This window comes from Chamaea fasciata, unplaced genomic scaffold (assembly GCF_029207755.1).
Source record: "Chamaea fasciata isolate MVZ Bird 193981 ecotype frontalis unplaced genomic scaffold, bChaFas1.0.hap1 SCAF_8, whole genome shotgun sequence".
NCBI classification, from domain to species: Eukaryota; Metazoa; Chordata; class Aves; order Passeriformes; family Sylviidae; genus Chamaea; species Chamaea fasciata.
The window spans coordinates 36,729,403-36,750,456 of NW_027094093.1; positions in this window are offsets into that span (position 1 = coordinate 36,729,403).

A 21,054-nucleotide genomic window follows, 5' to 3' on the forward strand; every position below is an offset into this window, starting at 1 on the left:
AGGCCAGGTTGGACACTGGGGTTTGGAGCACCCTGGGACAGTGGGATGTGTCCCCGCCCATGGGACAACCCAAAGCATTCTGGAATTTTATGAAGAAAAACTGAAAGACATATCCCAGGAAAATCCTTGGTGCCCTGGCACTGAGTGCTCTCCCACAGCACCAGACAGAGTCTGGAATAAAAATCCACCAAATGCAGCCAGAGGGTTCTCAGCACCTCCTTGCTCTGGCCCCACCACTGTCCACGTGCTCCTTCCACAGAAAGGCAGATTCCTTCTAAATGAGAATGTACTCACGTAAAATGAGGTTTTTTTAGGAATTAACCCCATCCTGGAACAAACTCTCTGGAAGCAAAATGCTCTCCAGGCCAAATCCCACTCTGTCCCACACTGTTTTGTGTGCTACCTTGAACAGCCACAGCAAAATGTATTTGGATTTACAAGCCCTCAAAGAGCCAGTCAAAACAAGGCACATATTTGTGCCTCCAGAGAGGCCCAAGAGGACAAGTCACACATGACAAACATCAGCAATGTTATTTAATGCACAATGCTGAAGAGTGGCACGAGAACCACAGGAGCAGGGAAGGGAATTTGGCAGCTCTCTGGGAGATGGAAACCAAGATCCTCCTAAATCCACGTCTTTTACTGAGCCTGAAAAGGGCTTCAAGCTTTAAACTCTCTCTTTGGAGGCAAATGAATCATCCAGATTTCCACGGCTCAGGGTGATGTCCCAAGGCAGCTGCCAGCTCTCTTTGAGCTCAGGAAAATTAAGAAGTTTCAAAATGAAAGCAGAGAGTCGGTGAAAATAACAGTAAATTTGGGTATGTACACCAGAGAATGATGATGGAAAGCCAGCTGGATAACCAGGAGATCATTCTCCAGTCCTGAAGGGTCTGAAGCGAGCAAATCCCAAGGGGAGCTGAGCCCCCTCCTCTGGATGATCCTTAAGGCCCCTTCCATCCCAAACCACTCTGTAATTCTATGATTTTGTGAACCATTTAATCACTCTCACGTGCAAGACTTTTCCTTAGTCCCCTTATGTTTCTTCCACATAAAACAGGAAATTTTTTACCACTAATGTTGAATTTGGTGGGTATGACACCTTCTTGGATTCTTTTTCTTTAAAACTATCAGGGACCCTAGAATTGCCATTTTTAATGGCCCAAAGGAAAAGCAAAAACACTTTTTTTTGTTGTTGTTGTTTGGGTGGTTGCAAAGAGCACATCTGGATTAACACTGTTCTGAAATCTTAAGGTTATCAACCTTTTTTAGGAACTTCACATGTGAGAGAACCTCAAACTCAACACACAACTTCATGTACAGCATTGCTTAGGTAGGTATTGCAGCATTAGGTGATCAAATATATCAGTTGGTTATAGAATAACTATAATTTATTGCTCCTGCAATACAAATCTTACTGGCACTTCTGCATAAATAGTGTTTTCTCACTGGCTGCCAAGCAAATCATATTTCTGCCAGTGACGCTCCATAAACTGACATTTCTACTTCTTTTATTTGGGGGTTTTTTTCTGATTTTTTAACTCAAAGTCCATCTACTTAGAGCAGGCAGTGGATTTAGAGTTCCCCAGGCACTGAAGTCACTCATTCCTCACCTAGTGCAGTGTGACACCACACCCGGCCTGCTGCAATCACCGTTTGGATTTCATTGCTTAAATACATCAGCAATGGCATCTCTGGAATGCGCATTCAGACCCAGGAATTAACCATTAACCAGCAGTTTTCCTAACAAAGCTCTCTCTCGTTTTTTGGTAACTGAAAGGCCACAGCAGGAGGAGCAGATCTGCAGTGTAAGAAATGTTTCTTCTCTCTTCCCACCTGCTGCCCTAAACCGGGGCAAAGCTCCATGGCAGAAGAGGTTGTTCCCTACATCTCAGTGGGGTTTGTGGACAAAACAGCATCACTGCCCACTCCAGCCAGAGGAAAACTCAGCTTGGAACTGAATTCAAGATGATTGATCCAGGCCAGGTTGGACGGGGCTTGGAGCAGCCTGGGACAGTGGAAGTGTCCCTACCCATGGCAAGGGCTGGAACTGGATGAGCTTTAAGCTCCTTTCCAGCCCAAACCAGTCTGGGGTTCTAAGTCTGGACTAGCTCATCACACATATTTTTAATCCTAGAAAAGACCGGGAGCTGGTTACCCCTCCAGGAATCATTTCCTCCCTGGATTTGTTCCCCTTTGAGAAGTCACTTATGGGCCCATGTCAGCAGTTCCACTGCCTGACCAGGAGAGATTTCCCAGGCAGTCCCAGGATGGATTTCTGCCTTCCACAAACCTCCCCAAGCAGTGGGATTTGTCCGCCCTGGAGACCACCTGGATGAGGTGGCCAAAGACACCAAGGCCCATCCACCTCATCCAAGGATGGAACCAGTTCCACCATGGTGCTCCTCAGGAAGGTTTCCTCACATGCTGCCCTGAGAACAACTTTTCACAGTCTCCAGAGGGGATTAATTCCAGTAATTAACTGCCTTAATATTAAAAATCGTTCCCTCATTTTTAGCCAACTCTTCCCTGCTGTGATTTTTTGCTGTCATTACTCATGTTCTATCACAAGGGGCACGGAGAACAAATTGTTTCTTTTCTCTTCCCAGCCCCTTTCATATCTGAGGATTTACTGTCGTTGGGCACCCTGAATGAGAGTAGAGATGGACTAAATCTGGGAAATCTGAGTGGCTTCTTCCTTCTTAGGCTCTTCCTGTTCATTCCTGCAGGTTTCCCTCTGCACCTTTTCCACCCTAGAGTCGCTGTTTCAGAGAATCACCAAACCATTAAGGTTAGAAAAGACCTTTGAGTCCAACCCTTCCCCAGCACTGCCAAGGCCACCCATGTCCCCAAGTGCCACATCCACACGGCTTTGAAAACCCTCCAGGGATGGAGATTCCACCACTGCACTGGGCAGCTGTGACAGGGCTGGACAATCCTTTCCAGGAAGAAATTTTCCCTAATAACCAACCTAAACCTTTTCTGGTTTAACTTGAAGCCATTTCCTCTCCTTCATCCTCTCCTTCCCAAACCCCTTGCTGTGACTGGGAGGACAGAGAGTCCCAGCAAAGCACAGCTTTGTCTCCCATCCCCACACCTCTGATCCCACATTCCAGAGGTGGAGTGTCACCCATGGCAAACACCCGGAGCCTCCAAGGAGCTCGTGGCTCCTGGGGCACAGCTGGAATTCCCAGGTTGGGCTGTGGTGAAAACCAGCAGCAGCTCTGCCCCATCAGTGGTCAGACACCCCATCCCACAGCCTCACCCCATCCCTGCCTTCCCAGGCAGCCTCTCCATGGCCAGGATGTGGAGGCTGAAGCACCTGATGGATGGGGGCAATTAGTGTATCTCAGACATACAAGTCACACTAATGCACAGCAAATACAGCTCGCCCTTAATTACAGCTACAGACATGGACATTTGTTTTTCTTAGTAATTAAAATGTTCTATTGTGCTTAATACTGTTATCTGTATTCTTTGGTTAAGTGCAATTTAATTTGCTTTAAGAAAGCTGGGCATAATTTAAAATGAAAAATGTATCCCTTCTGCTATTTCCCCCCCACCCCCTAATTCTATTGTTTGCCATGACTGCAGATCTAGAACACATCAACTTCTGAGATTGTTCACAAAGTTTCTGGAAGGTGATGCTGTTTTAAAACAAAAACAAAAACAAAACAACAAACAAACAAACAAAAAAAGAGAAACCAAAAACATTTATTTGTGACAGATTCTGGAAATTTCCTGGTTGCTAAAGCGTTTGTTGGGATAAAGGAGGTCCCTGAGGCATTTCCAGGGCAAAGGAGCTTTCAGAAGGGAGGCAGAGTTTGCACTGGGGTCCCTGGAGTCCCCTGGTCATGGCTGAGGGGATGTAATGAGAAACAGGGATTAGAATCATGGATGGGCTGGGTTGGATGGGACCTCACAGATCCTCTCATTCCAAATCTCCTGCCATGGGCAGGGACACCTTCCATGTATCCACATTCCATCCCAAATGTCCCAGGTTGCTCCCAGCCCCACCCAGCCTGGCCCTGGCCACTTCCAGCCACAGCTTTTCTGAGCAACCTGTGCCAGGGCCTCACCACCCTCACAGGGAAGAGCGAATTCTTGTTAATTAATTCAAGAACAGCTAAATAACAGAACTCCCCTTAAGCCCTCTAAGAGGCAAAAAGGGGAAACGTTTTTAGATGTTCCACATCTGAGAGAAAAAAAAAACATCCCAGTGGTGTCGGGAGCAGCTCAGTCCCACATCCACCTGCACAAAGAACCAGAAAACCTCTCACTCGTAACATTTTTTAACACAAAAGACAGGTGGGAAGGTCTGCAAACATGAATTTGCTCTGTCACTAACGTTGTTGTCGGTATTATTTGACTTGTCACGGCTCAGAAAGAATTCCTTCCCTGCAGGAAATGGTTGTGTTTCTTCTGTCCCCTCTGAGGCCACAACCCAGAACGATCCAGGACAGAAGTCACAGGAAGGAACGGTGTCCCAGCAACCACTCAGGGATGAAATACTGCAGCCTGTGGGACTGGCTCCCAGAGCTCCAAACCACACTTTGGCTGACTCTCGTTTCTGGGGAAAAGGGGTTTTTTTTGTAAACAGCTCCAGCTCGGCGGCTCTCGAAGAACGTCCTCACCCGGGTGTGCTGCACAAACAAAGTCCTTTCGAAACCCTCTCTCCCCAGCTTCTGCCAGCAGCTGACTTTCCCCATCTCACAGGGTCACAGGAACTGGGATATTGTGAAATCGCTCACCAGAGATGACCTGCTTTAATCTCAGCTGTCATTCTGCACACTCTAGGAAGGATGGAGCAATGTTTGAACACCATCCACTCCCTTCCTGTAAATTCCTGCGCTGTTTCTGCTCCTTATCTCAAGCTGGAGAATCTCAAACTGAATCTGAGATCCTGCTCTCCCTGCATGACTCATTAGGGGAGCACAGAAATAATGATGCCAACACTGACTCAAAAGAGGTCATGGTCTGGTCCAGAACTTTGGTTCTTTGCCTGAAGAACTGAGTTTTCCTCAGCCCATCTTCCACACACAGGTTTGATCTTGTCAGGCTGTAAAAATATTCCACCAAAGCAGAATTTTACTCAACATGAAACTCAATCCTATTCAAATTTTCACGTTCCAGTACCAATATTATCTCCTGCTGAACAAAAGAGGTTGCCCAGAGAAGTGGTGGTTTGCGCATCCCTGGAAATATTCAAGGTTGGATGTTGGTGTCTGCAGTTTTTTTCTCAAATTTAGGTAGACCCAAACCTTACAAAATAATAGACATCACAAAACCTCATGGAATATAAACAGAAAATTGAGGGAGGAGAGTGGTTGTGTTAATTCAGAATAAACCTTCTTCCTCCCCAGAAAGTATCCCCAACCCCACACAGTTCATTAATGAAGTGTGCATTTGTAATGAGGATAAACCAATCAACTTTGGGCCGCTACTATGAATATTTCACACTATTTAATGACAAAAAGGTCAACTTTCAAACTGAAAAAATTTAAATCGTGTAAGGATCTGTAAATTCAATTAATGAACAGTTTCAGGGACCTCAGTGTGGTGTAAGCCTTTTACCAGAGTCTCTTCTTGGCTGTTTCCCTGCCTTTGCCACCCTCCTGTGACTGAGGTTCCTTCCACTCCAGTACCCTGAACCCATCCCACAGCTGTGTATTTGTTCCACTGGCCACTCTCAAATCCCAAACCAGAAAGGCACAAGCAGAATTCATTTCTTTTCCTGTTTTTGTGTTAATTTTTCATCCTCCCGGCAAACATAGCCCTGCCAGAAATTCTGTATTGCAGCACTGCCCTGACCTGGGGGTTCACTCAGCCAGCTGACACACACTAAAATCGCAACTTGTGCTCCCAGCACCAGAATTTAACATGTGCTGGTTAACCTCTGTTAAAAACTCTCCTGTTTTCCCTCGTGGCTGCAGGGACACGTGTGCAGTCATGGAATGCAAAAGCCCTCCTGGTCTGCACCCACCTGAACCCCTCTCTCTGTCCTAAGAGAAAGGGATGATATAATTAATATATGTACAGTTATGCATAATTAATAATCCAGCCAAAGCTTGATCCTCTGAAAAGCAACAGTTAGATAACCCAGCTCCGTGCCAGGGCCCATAAAATACTTTGAAAAGCAATATGTACAACTGCAATTTTCCAGCAGAGACCAAAACAAATTAGCAGCTTGTATTCCTCTGCGCTTTGCTAATAATTTGTTTCCAGTGCTGTGTCGGGGAGCAGCGGTGGTGTAATGAGGGGCAGGAAATAGTAACAGCCTAATTAAACTGGGGTGGGTAGGAAGCAAACCATCAATCCTGCTTAGCTGCAGTTCACGGGGCAAAACCCCCCCAGGTGCTGGGAAGAATTTTTTTTTTTTTTTAATAATAATAAATTAAAGGGCTAAGCAGAAGCAGAGCGAAAATGGCTTTGACCTGGATCGTATTTACACCAGTTATTTATCAAAATCTTTACCAAGGCTGCCTGATGTTACATCCCACCACAGAGAAGAGTGTGTTCATCCCCAAACTCACTGATCTGTGTGGTGCATGGAGGAGCAGGGCACAGGACAGAGATGATGCACAAATTGCCTTCTCCTTTATGGAATAAAGTTACTTTGAATTCACAAAAACTCACCTACACTTACGGATCAAGGAATTTCAGGCCTCAGCAGCAATATCACAAGCAAAGAACAGCAGCATCAGCAAGAACTCTGCTTTCGACTCGGTTCACCTGCAGCACTTAGAGAAAATATCCTTACTGTGGAAATTGTGCCTCATCTGCAGAGGGACGTCCCCGTGTCCTCCTCCAGCAGAGCCCTGGAGTGGGAGCAGGTGCTTATGGAAGGAGTTTTTCTGCTGGCTTGGGGACATCAGCTCTCAGGAACAGGAGCCAGGCAGGCGAGTTCCTGGGTCAGGAGAGCCTCAGCCACAGCCCATGCTGCTCTTTTCTGCACACTGATGTCACCTGGAGCCATGAATTTTTCACTCTTAGAGCAAAACACAGCAATGCCAGCAAAATATGAGGACTAATTTCATTCAGTCCACTTTCCTCACACCACCAGGGAAAACTGCAGATGTCTGTCCATGGGAGGGCAAGGGAGGAAACTCAAAGTTACAGCATTTCAAGGAATCAATCCCTTATCGTTTTGGAACTCTTAATCCACAGGAAATCCACGCAAGCCCCAGATCCAGAGTGCTCATGCAGTATTTGTGGCAGACATAAGAGCACCTTCAGGACTGGGATTCAGCATTGTCACATTCAGGCTTTTCCCATATTTCCTTCAGTTATTCTACTTGTTGATCCATTTGGTTATCACAGCACGGAATCATCCAGGCTGGAAAACACCTCCAAGGTCACCAAGTCCAATCTTTGACCGCAACACCCACCAAGTGCCACATCTATTCATTTTCTGAAGACTTCCAGGGATGGTGACTCCACCACTTCCCCAGGCAGCCCATTTCAATGCCTAACCAGTCCTCCAGTGAAGAATTTTTTCCTAAGACCCAACCCAGGCCTCCCCAATGAAAATATTTCTCTTTGTCCTATCGCTGGCTCCCCACCTCACCACAACCTCCCGCCAGGAGTTGTAGAGAAAAACTTGCTCAGACTTACCTCAAAAACTGTCCATAATATCAGTAGGAACGCTGATATTTACACCAAATATTAACAGGAAAACCAAAGAACTTCATAGACATGCAAATTAAAAAGTGGATGTTTATAATTGGATTAAACCAGTATCTCCTTCCACAGAAAGAGTTTGAACATTGAAGTTTTTTTCAGCTGGACTCAATAACTTCCACTGGAGCTTAGAGCTGCGCCTGAGGATCTCTGAGCCCATCCCATCTCACAGCCACAAATGGTTTAATTCATCAAGGAACAAAAAGGGTTAAAGCTTTGGAAGCTACTGGAACATGAAGGGAGCCAAGTGCATTTCACTAAACACAAGAAGGGCTGAAATATCTCAAAACCCAGAAGACCTCAGCAATGAGATTCCAGAAGCCCAGTGTGTCATGAGACTGGGGATGGTATCCTAAAATATCCCTGAATTAACATTAAATCTCCAGCAGAGCGTTTGCCCTGATCTCTCCAGGAGCCAGGCTGAACTTATCTATCATTTATCTGACATTAACATCTATTTATTTCCAAACTGAGCTGGTAGCTTTGCTCATTACACAGAATTCCTTCCAAATAAATAGATCTGGTGCTAATAAATCCCCTGGCTTGCAGTCCCTGGCACAGCAGGTCTAATATCTGATGTAAATAATGTATTCAAGACGTTCCCTTAAATGAAGAGTTAGACCACGGTGCTGAGACTCCTGCCTGAGGGCTCTAAACCCCTGTGTAATATTAATTATAATTACCTCATTAAGCTGCTGCTTTAGCATCTTTACACCAAAGCAGTGCCACAGAGGGGATTTGAAGGAATCACCTAATTCCTAAGGTAAATCATGGCAAGGTCGGGATCTCTGCTCCTGAAACATCCCAGCAAACGTCCTTCAGAACCAGTTAAGAGACACCAGTCCCAAAGAGCTGAGAACTGTGGGGAAATAACTAGGAAATAACAGCAAATGAAACAGTTTATGATGAAGATAGTATCAACGGGGATTATTATTATTTGTTTTCACTGTTTTGTCCCCAAAATTGGTATTTTTAAGCCAATATCTTCTTGCGATCATCTTAGATCTGTGGCGAAGCTGACACCATCTGTCAAAATACGGTATCACTTTTAGGGCAGCGACTCCAAAAGGACCAGGCAATCCTAGAATTCCTAACGCGCCTGCTGTCAGGCAGGCTGTGGGATTCCCAAAAGCGGGGCAGGGAACAGCAGGGGACTGACCACTTGTGGTGACTCAGCTGCCACACTGCACAACATCACCTCTCCCAGCTGGACCTGGAACCCAACATCACCCAGGTTTTGTGCTCCGGTGCCGAAAAAACACTCTAGAATGATGTTTCATGAAGAGCCTTGTGCCCGCGACTTTTTTTTGCCCCTTTTATGTCAGTTCAGTCCCACGTCACACAAGAGGGATTCTCCAGAGCTGTGGGGAATGTCCTGACAATCAGGAGGTTTTCACCACCAGAATATAAGAAATAATATGCAGCTCTCCTCATTCTTCTACTCCCAGTATTAAACCTGAGAGGGAAAAGGTGCTGCCAGGAGAATTTGGAATACTACAAAAATCCTTACGTCCACAAACTACCTGAGAACATTGGTTGGAAGAAGATACGTATTTCCCACACATTAATCACCAGTGGTGGGTTTGAGCAGAGGAACTGAAGAGGTAAAGTTTTCCGTAACAAATACCAGGAGTTACTGGCTTAATCTGCTTAAACTCTCCACAGGAGGCCTTATTTCCATATTTAAGTGGGTGATTTTTAAAAACAGAACCCTTATTTTTGCCATGCTCAGGATAAGGCACTGCATGGCCCCACACTTCATTTCTAGAACAGAATGTGAACATTTCCCTCTGGATGGCCCCCAAAAAAGCACATTTGGGGTGAAGAACACAGCAGGAAGACTGTAATAGGGGATTTTAAACACATTATTGTTTTTCATTTCAGTCTTTTCCCTTGGTTTCAGGAAGGAATCCTGCTGGTATGGGATGAGGTGAAAAGGAGAACCATCCATAGCCCCGGGGTTCATACCAAGACACAAACCCAGCCTGAAAAGCCGCAGGGATATTTGAGAAGCCACCAGGTAAAGGCTGAACAAAGAGCCCTTCTCACAGCTCTCCCCACAAAGAAGCCAGATCTGAAGGGATCTGTTCTCACACGACGACGCAGACGTTCACAAAAATACACATTTTAATTTCAGACGTTCACAAAAACACACATTTTAATTCCCTTTCAACACCACGCTCTTCTTCACAGCTCTGTTTTTAGGGTATTTGTGGTGTTTCTTGAGTTATCACACACCTATCAGAGATGCACCTCTTCTGGTCTGGCACGTATTCCAGCCTCGACCTGGAAAACTTCTCATACTTCCCAATCTCTCCACATAAAATACAGGCAGGCACAAGAACGCGAATAAATACAATTAAATTCTGCTTTGATAGATGAACTTTTTGCCTTCTGAGCATCTTAATGAACGATGTTTTTTGGGGGGGAAAAAAAAGTGAGACAGCTCTGAAACCAAGCTGTGTCAAAGTTATTGCCAAGCCTAACAAAGGGCTCCTGTGAAACGAAACTCTTCTGTGGAATATACTGTAATTGTGCTCTTTGAAAGCAATGTCAAATCATTGACATCGACTTGGTGTTCCACGGGAAAAGTTACAATATATAGAAGCTGTAAATTAGACCCTAATTCAAACTTATCACTTTGATAGTTGTTAGACAGACTATTTGGGTGCCTATTTAGCTCTGTGATTTTCCCTATTCCTTTTTCGAGCTGTTGTCTCTCCCTCGGATTTTCCAAATCGGATTTTCCGATAACCTGCACGATAAATTTATGTTGCAGTTACGGCACAGTAAAGTTAAACTCAAGCCAAATAACAAATGCAAACTCTCCAAGGATTTATGAAGAGAAGAATTGAGGTCTGGCAGATGAAATCCAGGTTACAGGAGTTTGGGCTGTGAGTTGCAAAGCAAACTCCTGAGAAACAAAACCAAATATAAGCTCCAAACTGAGCAGTTGTCCCATTTATCATATATATTAAGGTATATTTTTAAAATTCACCTTGTCTAATTCATGGGGTTTTTTTTCATTCTGGACATGACACAAGGAATAGCCCAACCTGTGTTTGCATTAGTGAGCACTGACATCCAACAGCAGCATCCCAGTGAAGCAAAATATTGCTGCTGGGGGTCTCCAAGCACAGAAACATGGACGTGGCACCCCCAACCCAAACCGAAACACTCCTTTGAAAGCTGGAGAAATCCTGAAAGATTCAGGCTGAGCAGATATTGTAATGGATCTACGGACAGAGATTCCTCCAGTGAGGGAGCAGGATCTCGAGTGCTCCTTGTTCATCACCATCAGATGTGGAATGTGCTCATTATCACCTGCTTTGGTGCTGTTTCATACAGCCAGGACGGCGAGATTTCAGAGGGAGGTCGTAAAAGAATGGCAATGCTCATTTGCAAAGAGAGGGGGAAAGAAGAAAGAAAAGCGTGTTTCCCGGAGAAAACAAGTCCTTGTTCTCTTGAGGAGCCTCCCTCATCTGCCATAACTATGACAACAAAGCCCACTTTGGAGATAGATTTAAGGGAGATTTTTAAAAAGATGGTTTGGGGGCATTTTCCTTGTTTTGCTCTTCCCAACACAGTCACACGGCTTAATTAGCACAGGCCAAACACAGGCAGGAGATGAGCCCCACCTCTAATTCCTTATGTCCCAGAACTTCCCAAGTTGCAGACACATTTACACAGCAGATTTGAGGCCGAGAATTCACAGAGAACATTTACCGAGGAGAGAACATTTACTTCACAAAGTCTGAGGGACATGCTGACAGCGCTGCGCCTGCTGACATCTCCCTGGAATGCCTAGGACTTTGTGGAAGCTGAAGATGGAATATCCTTCAGATATTCCAGAGAATATCTGGCTGCCCTGGAAGTGTCCAAAGCCAGGCTGGACAGGACTTGGAACAACCTGGGATAGTGGAAGGTGTCTCTGCCCGTGGAAAGGGGTGATAATGGGTGTTCTCTAAGGTCTCTTCCAACCCAAACCATCCCATGATTCTCTCTAGGAAAGACCTTTTCCATCCTACCCTGTGGGAAAAGTCCCCTCTGCACTTTTCCACCTCATGTGCAGAGTGTTTGACACCGGGGCTCTGCTGAGATCACCGGGGCACAGTTTTAAATCAAGAGGCTGCAAACACTCTCGCACCTTGGCTGCATTTTCACAGTTGAAGTTTTGAGGTTGAGGTGAGCGGAAGTTTCTCAGCGCACCAAACCCAGAATCCAGAAGGAAATCCAACAAGGGAGGCGAGTCCAGGTGCCCAACAAACCCATTTATCGTGGTTTTTCCAACTGTCACAGGAACCCCTTTGGAATTTTTGGAGTTTTTTTGTTTCATTTTATTTTAAGGTTGGGGTGAATAAAATTTAGGAGACGTTGTTTTTGAAGTTTTATTTTGAATTTTTTTTTAATTTTTTATTTATTATAAACTTATGAGATGCAAGGATTTTTTAATAAGTTGAGAAAGTGAGTTAAAATGGTGTTAAGTTTTAATTATGTAATAGTTGATATTTATATTGTTTATGGTTTTAATTTAATTATGATTATTTGAAATTTTTAATGTGGAGATTTTTTTACTTAATTAGAGAAAACAACATAGATTTGTGAAGAAAAAGGTGTAAAAAGACAACTAATTTACACTTAAAGTTTTTTACTTTGGTTCTTGTATGTTACCATACACTAAAATTTTAAATTCTAGTTTTTTACTTCGTGAGATTACACGACGTTACTTAAACTACACATTCTTGTATATTACTATATGGTAAAATTTTAAGTTCTAGTATTTTGCTTTGTGAGATTACACAACATTACTTAAACTACAGATTTTTTAAACTTTTGTATTATTCTACAATTTTGGAAGCCTCGTTCTAAGGCTTTAAGTTAAACGTGGTGTTTATCTGAAGGCCAGCACTTTTTAGCTCAGAAAGACTGAAATTTTTAGCCTCTAGGGCTCCAACAGAACCCCTCCTGGGGTGACTGTGATGTCTGAGCACCACATCTCCGCCACACCTTCCCAATCCTGAGCCCCCCAAATCCATCCTCCCCACTCCTAACATTTCCAACAGCTGAAAAGCTGCCCGTTTGGTTTGGTTTTTTTTTTTTTTTTTTTGAAGGCAACCTATTTCCAGAACTGTTTCTCTACCTCAAGATCTGTAATTTCTCTCCCAAAACACCCCTCTGGAGCAGAGCCCAGGACTGGCAATATGTTCCCCCAGGAGCAGGGAGAGGTTTACGTTTCAATACCTATTGCACCTGTCACCATAATACCAGGCATTTTCCACCCACGGCGCAGGAGAGAATCCAAACTTCCTGTGGGATGTGCAAAACTCGCACTCAGCCCTGGGAGCCATCCAGGCATGGTGATCAGGGAGAGAAAAGCTATTTTCTGCTGGCTTGCAGGAATTGATGGCACCATTCAATGTCTTGTCTTTATATGCAAGTGTGTCTAACCCAGTTTCTCCACAGCTGCTGTGACGTAAATAAATTCAGTATTATCTCCATTTTTCATTGTAGGGTGGAATATAAATAGTCCTGGAACTTGTGCTGGGCATAATTCAATGTTTAAGACATCGAGTACAGTTCACCCGTAGAGCTGCCTAAGCACAACACAAAATATTTGACCTGCTTCAGGTGCAGCACGACAAAGATATTATCTGTGATCTGTATCTCCCCAAGTAGGATGGTATTTCTGGGGAAAAAATGTCGTTGGGTTGATAATTTTTTTTTTTTTTTAATCATTGTAAAATGAGACTTCAAGGGCTCCTTTAGAACAGTACATCCCTACTATAGTGATCAGGAAATATTAGTATATGTTATACACGAAGAAAGCCTAAAATATCTACACTTGCTTTACAGAATTAGCTCCACTTGAATGGTAACTATGTATAAAATTCTGATTTTTTTTTTCCCCTGCACATCCTATTACCTAATCAGACAAAATCATTTGCTCCAGCTGAATTTACTAGAGGAAAAATGTATCTCTTGGTACCTATAATTTTACTTCAGGCTTTCCCTCTTAAGGTAGTAGTGTTTCAGCCACAGGCTGGAGTGAAACTCCATCATTCCCAGGAAAACCCAATCCACCCTTAGAAATACCTAACCCAGAAAAGGAGATACAAATTGAGAGGGGTTTTTCACCATAAATACAGCTTTGGGCAGCAAAACACCTCCTATTTTGTTTCAGCAATAAATCACTTCCCTGACTTGAGTTAGTAATGAGATTTTTAATCATGTGGATTGAACATATCCTGGAGTTAATAAAAAAGTATGGCTTCCTCTTTATCTTTAATAAAAGATTTGTACACTGCTCAAATGATCAGTATTACGTTTTAAAAGAACCTGAGATTGATGTTTTCAATTCTCCTTCCTATTTTTCCAGGCTTTTATAATTCAAAGGTAATACAAGGAAGAGTTAATAATTCATGAGGTAATTTTAAGGCTTTTATTCAGAACCCTTTCGCCTATTGACTTAAGGATGTGCCATAAAATACCCAGGTATTACTATCCCAGCAATTTGCAGCCTTGCACAGATGAAATCTCTGAATTTATGCAAGTCAGGATTTGTGTTTAAGAATCAGAGCACATCATTCCAGCCTTGGAAGGGTACGGGGGGAGGAAATAGCTTTCCAGCACTATTTAAACGAGAGTATTTCATGTCTTCACACAGTTCTGCTTTTTCGCCCTTGTTTGCAGGTTTATTCTTGATGGAGTTATTTTTGCAGTTGCCAAGAGACAAAGGAGCTGGGGGAATATTTTAAAAAAGGTAAATTCTGCTGCACGAGTCCTGTGCTCCCACCTGCACGAGCTCCAAACCCAACCCTCCGCTCTGGGAGAGCTCAGCTGGACAAAAAACAGATCCTCACAACAACAACAACAACGACAACAAAAATGGGCTTGTTTGAGATGAGAACGTCAAAATTGGCTTCCAGTTAATACAATCCAAGAATACGCCACGTCAGTCACTAATGGATGCAAAGCTGGTGGGGTTGGGATGAGGCAGGGAGGGACAGCAGTGTCCCCACAGCCTCTCTTGTCACAGGGCCACCACCTCCAAAGGCCATTCCATGAGCTGACAGGAGAATACATCCAAAAAATCCCTCAGAAAAGTAGGATTTTTGATCATGCCTGTCACTCATTTGCAATGAGGAATGGAAGTGAAAATAGGGTTTGGGGGTGCAGTGTTTGAATCTTTAAAATTCATTTCCTTTATTAGGGAAAACCAAACCCCAAGCCTCACTTAATTTGTTATTTCATCTCCTTCTCTCAGAGTTGCTCACCAGAGTGTGTCTGGTTATCTTTACAAAATTCTGGATTAAAAACAGCCAGGCTTCAGTACCGAATTTGATACTGGGAAGGAATTGTTCCCTGGGAGGGTGGGGAGCCCTGGCAAAGGGTGCCCAGAGAAGCTGTGGCTGCCTCTGGAAGTGTCCAAGGCCAGGCTGGATGGGGCTTGGAGCCACCTGGGATGATGGAAGGTGTGCCTGCCCATGACAGGGGGCGGAATTGGATGGGCTTTAAGGTCTTTTCCAAGCCAAACCATCCCTTGATTCCATGATAATTGATTAAGGCTTTTTTACCCGCTTTAAATAACCAAGGCATTTTTTACCACTGTGTGTTCTACTTCCAACTCCTGCAAAGGAATCACCCACCTCCCACAAGGTTTCAGGGAATGCTAAGTAACAACAGTAGAGAGTGGTGAAATTTGATGTTAATTAATAATTCCACATCTAGGAAAGAAAACAGAGCTCAGGTGAGCACTGAGCCATCATTTACTGCCATGAGAAATCAACAGCCCCACCTTTAATCAGCACTTCCCTCCATGGACAACCAGGAGATCCTGTGCCTGTTCCTCTAAGTTTGCCAAATGGGACCCAAATTTTACCATCCCAAGGAAAACGATATCTTTATGAATTGACAGTGACATCAACTGGATTGTTTTCCATTTCAGGCCAGCTCTGGGCTCCATCCTCTGTTTTCCATCCAATTCCGATCTCTGCCGGAGCTTCTCTGAATTTCTCTTCTTGGTTTGACCTCAGAGTCCCAAAAACTCTTTCCTAAAGTTTCCTGCTCCTCTTCTGCAGCTCCAAAAATGCAAATTGCTGTCAGGCTCTTCAGTTCCCTCTGAGAGACAGGCAGCATATGTCATGTGCATTATTCAGAGCTTTCCATGGCTGCTTTTCCAGGGAGGTTTAAAAAGGAACAGCAAACCGTGTGTCAAACCCAAAGCCTTTGCCACAACAAAGATAATCATGAAGTGACATCGAGTCTAAAGCTGGACTACCACGGGGGCTTGTTTCTAATGTAACAGGATAGAAATGCAATAAATTTAATTCCTTTTTTTTAGCCAGACAGGACTGAAGGTGAACTTTACACAGATGAGGTCTTCTGTGGATGAAACTCTGAGGAAATAGTTCAAGAGGAACATGGAAAATGTAGTTTTTGTTAGCCTGGGGAGCAGAAAAACTGTGGCAGTGAAGCACAACACGAGGAGTTTCCTTTGTGCTCAGCTGAAAAATAAACGCATTTTCCCTGTAATGAGTGGCCTTCAAAATCCTGAGAGCATCTCCAGGCTCTGCCCCTCGAGAGAGGAACAGAGGAATTTCACACAAATTCTGGGAGCTACTGACATGATTCCTCTTGGCCAGACAACCACACCTCTACCCTCCTAAAAGAAATATCCGGGGAAAACCCAGACTCACAGGGAAAACCCAGACACCCCAAAAGACCCCTCCTTACAGGGCCCCCCCAGGACATTCTGTCGCCTGCATTTCCACAACAAACAGAGATAAAGAAATTGCTCAGAATTATGCAAACCCGTGGATATAATTCAGAACACAACAGCAAACAAGCCGTGTAAAGTGGAAGTGTAAATTCTGTGATCACTGTTTATGTTCCCAAAGATTCAGTTTCTGTGCATTTGTTGAGCATTATTAGGAGCAGCCCGGCCAACAAAGCAAACCCCAAACCCTGCCCTATCTAAGGTTCAAAAAAATAAAAATCCCAAACCTTTGAGTGACTCCCAGCACTCAGCCTAGAAGTGCCTGCCAGCAAAAAGGGAATTTTGGAGATGGCATCTCATCAATTTCCTTCATTTGTGTCAGAAGTTGAGCAGCTGTCTCCTTACCAGACTGAAGCGGAGCCAAAAAACCTTGTCAGGCAGCCGAAGGAAAAGCACTTCAGAGGAGCTCAATCTCCAAGACCCCAAAGGGTATCACATTTTGGAGCGGGCATGTGTTAATATTCCTACTCCAGTATCAATTGGCAAAGCTCTGCAGCAGGAGGGGGGGAGAAAAGGCTGCTTTGTTTGTTTTCACTGCCTGCTGGGGAGAGCAGGATGCCACACATACTTGAACTCCCGAGTTTGTTTGTTTGTTTGTTTACTTGCGGCCAGCAAAAGGATTTTTAGCTTTATTTTCCCCGAGCTGGTGAGGAAAGTGAAATAAGATTCAGCTCCGTGGGTGCACCTGGAGTTTGGGTGGAAAGCAGAGCTCTGCTGGTCCCAGGGATTTCAGCTCGGGGTGAATAAATCCCAGGGAGAGCCGGGCTTGAGTCAGCTCCCAGCAGCCCGGGATTGGGAGGGATTGTGAGATTTTTTTCTTGGGAAAACCCAGCTCGAAATTTGTGCCTCCTTTAGCACTCTGAGGGCTCCTTCAGGGCAGCCCCAGGAGGAGCTTTGTGCTGCTGTGAGGAAGGCAGCAATCAAATTCCAGCAGTTATTGCAGCAGGAGCTTCGCCGAGGGGGATCCAGTTTGATCAAACTGAGGGAAGTTATTGATCTTAATTCAACCCAGAGCACAAGCCAGGGAAGGTCCTGGCATCCTCCTTTTGTCATCAGAATCCCAAATATCCACAGAGCGTAGCAGACAGAGGGGTCTGACTTCTCCCAGTATATGTTTTGGTCATCCTTTTAACCTAAAAAGCTGCTTTTTTTTTTTTTTCCCCTTTGTGTGTGACAATTCCGCTCCTGAAGCTGATCCCACTCAGCAGGGTCTGGGTGTTAGGAGGAGACAGCAACACCTTGGGATTTGCTGCTCTCTCCCTGTGGGATGGGGCTTCCTCAGACCAGGAACGGAACCAGGAATTTCAGAGCAGGAACAGTCTGCACCTGCAGCCATGGCACGGTACTGGTTAATTTGATTTTGACAGGATGGTTTGGGGTGGAAGGGATCTTAAATCTCCTCCAGTCCCACCCCTGGCCACAGGCAGGGACACCCTCCACTGCCCCAGGTGACCCCAGCCCCATCCAGCCTGGCCTTGGACACTTCCAGGGATCCAGGAGGATGAACCTGACAATTACCCACCATGCAGATAAAGGTGCCATCTACAAGGTCAGAATTCAAGTGAATAAATAAAGGAATAACCAGACATTCAAGATCCTCCTTCACCAACCATCTTCTCTCCACCAGCTTTTCCCCAAAATGTTTATTTACTACACAGCCAGGCTCTTGGCAGCCTTCCCACTGCAAAATGTGCTTCCCAGATATTACAAAGTGAACTCCAAATGAGAAAGACTTTTTTGTTCTTCGGCCTCCCTTTCTTCCACACAGATATGGCTTCAGAGCTATGCCTTTAAGGCACAATATTGCCCAGAATTTCTCAAATACTCGGTTAAAGAGAGATGAGTCCACAGACCATTGCTAAAAATGACATTTCCTACGTGGTCCTCAGCAAACTACTTTAAACAGATATTCTGCTTCCTCTCTGTATCAAAGCAATGCTCCCTTACTTTTCACAGGTCTAGAAATGCAAAGAAAAAAAGGACATAATGCACACGAGAAATCATTGCTCTTGTATTTCTAGCTTGTTTAAATAATATCTCAAAAATCAATTGAATAATAGATCGACAAGATTTTGGCAATTCGGGTATTGCATGGTGGGAAATAAAAGTTGTTTGGGGTAAGACAGACAAAAGCGAAGAATAAGAAATAACGATGATGTGAGTGGATGATGTTCCCCTATTTCTCTATAGAATCATCAGAGAATTGTGGAATGGTTTAGGTTGGAAAGGATCTCAGAGCTCATTCCAGGGCATGGGCAGGGACATACTCCACTATTCCAGGTTGTCCAGTCTGACCTTGGACACTTCCAGGGGTATATACATAAATATATATATATACCTTTCTTTTAATATATATGCACAAATCCAACTATTTTTCACAATGAAGTTCCAGTCACAATCCAGACCTCTCAAAAACCCAGACACAAATGCAAACCAGTAAAAAAAAAAAATGATGATGTGGTTCATCTCCTCTCCCTGCAGTCCAGCAGAGATCCCGGCTCAGCTCCCACAGACCGGCCAGAGCACACCCAACAGAGAGAGAGCGAGACACAATCCACGGCTCTGCACAGACATTCCCGGGCTGGAAACCGCCTGCTGACAAATTCCCGAGCTGCCAGTGCACAGTGCTGAAATTGAATAGCCTCCCAGCTGCACACTTGTGACTTGTGAAGGCAGGGAAACGTGGGGATTGGCAGCGGGCTCTGCCAGATGAGCTCCCGGTACAGATGACTCCGGAGATTCTGCCAGGCTGACGTGGAACTCTCCTCTTGATTTGTTGTTGTTGTTGTTGTTGTGGTCATTCCAAAGCTCCTTCTTGGAGCTCTCCTGGGCTCCCAGTGCCCGTTCTCCTGAGTCTCCTGTTTACTTTTCTGACTCTGCAAAGCGCTGGGATTGCTCAGCTCAGTTGTCTCAGCTCTGCTTACATGGAGCTGACATGGATCCGTGTTTGTTCTGGAAAAATCCCCCCTTTCTCTTCAGAATTTCAGTGCATTATCCCATAGATGTGCCCTAGTTTATTTCTCTGTTCAAAATAGCTTGGAGTTCACTGCAAGGGACCCCCTCCAGAAATAGTTGGAATGATTGTGCCTGGAAGCTGGGATCTCACAGACCACTCAGAGAGAAGGAATAATTCATTCCTAAAGACAAAAGGACTTGATGTCCAGTTCCAGCACTCTGTGCTGAGCTGGGCTGTCTCCATCCAAAGCTGGGTGACGAGGTAGGATCTCAAAGAATTCACAGGAATAAAACCATGACTGCTTTGGTTTGGATGGGACCTGAAAGATCATCCCGGTTCCACCCCCTGCCAAGGGCAGGGACACCTTCCACTGTCCCAGGCTGCTCCAACCTGGCCTTGGGCACTTCCAGGGATCCAGGGACAGCCACAGCAAATCTGTGCACCCTGTGCCAGGGCCTGCCCACCCTCCCAGCCAGGAATTCCTTCCCAATCTCCCACCCAGCCCTGCTCTCTGGCAGTGGGAAGCCATTCCCTGTGTCCTGTCCCTCCAGCCCTTGTCCCCAGTCCCTCTGCAGCTCTCCTGGAGCCCCTTTAGGCACTGGAAAGGTCTTCTGGAGCTTTCTCCTCTCCAGGTGAACATTCCCAGCTCTCCCAGCCAGGCTCCAGAGCAGAGGAGCTCCAGCCTCGGAGCAGTTCCGTGACCTCCTCTGGATTTGCTCCAGCAGCTCCGCATCCTTCCCAGGCTATCCCAAACAGGATTTTATTCCCACACCCTATCTCAGACAGGAAATTCAATTATATTTTGGATTACTCTTCATAATTTTTCTCCCCCTTGAGCTCTTCGCCACCAACACTGAAATGTTCAACTGAGATCTGTGACCAGATTTAAACAAGACAGAGAATCAGGTGATAAAAAAGCTCAGCTTAATTTGTCATGGTTCTTTTTCTGATGCTGTAGTGATGTATACTCCTGACTTGGATTTTAAAAAAATATATAATATATTACATTAATTGTATTTATTATATTATATATGCAATATAATAAATCCAGTCCAATAGCATAGGATATCACAGGCATTTTAACAAAGGTTAATTGTGGTATTAACTGTTCTCCCTGTACAGACTTTTAATGTGAGAAGTGTTTCACACATTTAAAGCTCCCTTTAATCACCAGACCTCAAGGCCACACTTCTCATTCCCAGCCAAGCAGCTTCCACAAGAGCAAAACACAGACCTTTTTCTGAGAAAAATTCAAGAGTCTTTATATGAACGATGAAATATTATTCACTGAACAGACACCATCCCCACGAATAAAAAAGTTTAGTTTCTGTGAGGTTCCATAATACCTTTAAGAGCTGGGATCATCCACCAAAAATTTTCAAGGGAAGCCTTCAGGTTATTGCTCACGGTAAGAAATGGAGAGGAAGGTAAAAAATTCTCTGGACTCCCAAAATAACCCTCCCTCTCTCTTTTGTTGCCTCTGATTTTCAAGGGAGAAAGCAAATTGCTCTGCAATAAGTTTGCATGAATCACAGCACCAAATGCACACGGGGAGCTGTGATTAGAGGTGATTTCCTGCAGGAGGGCACAGAGCCTGTGCCACCAGAAATCCAGGGGGAAAAACATGGAGGTGCTCCCCCGAGCC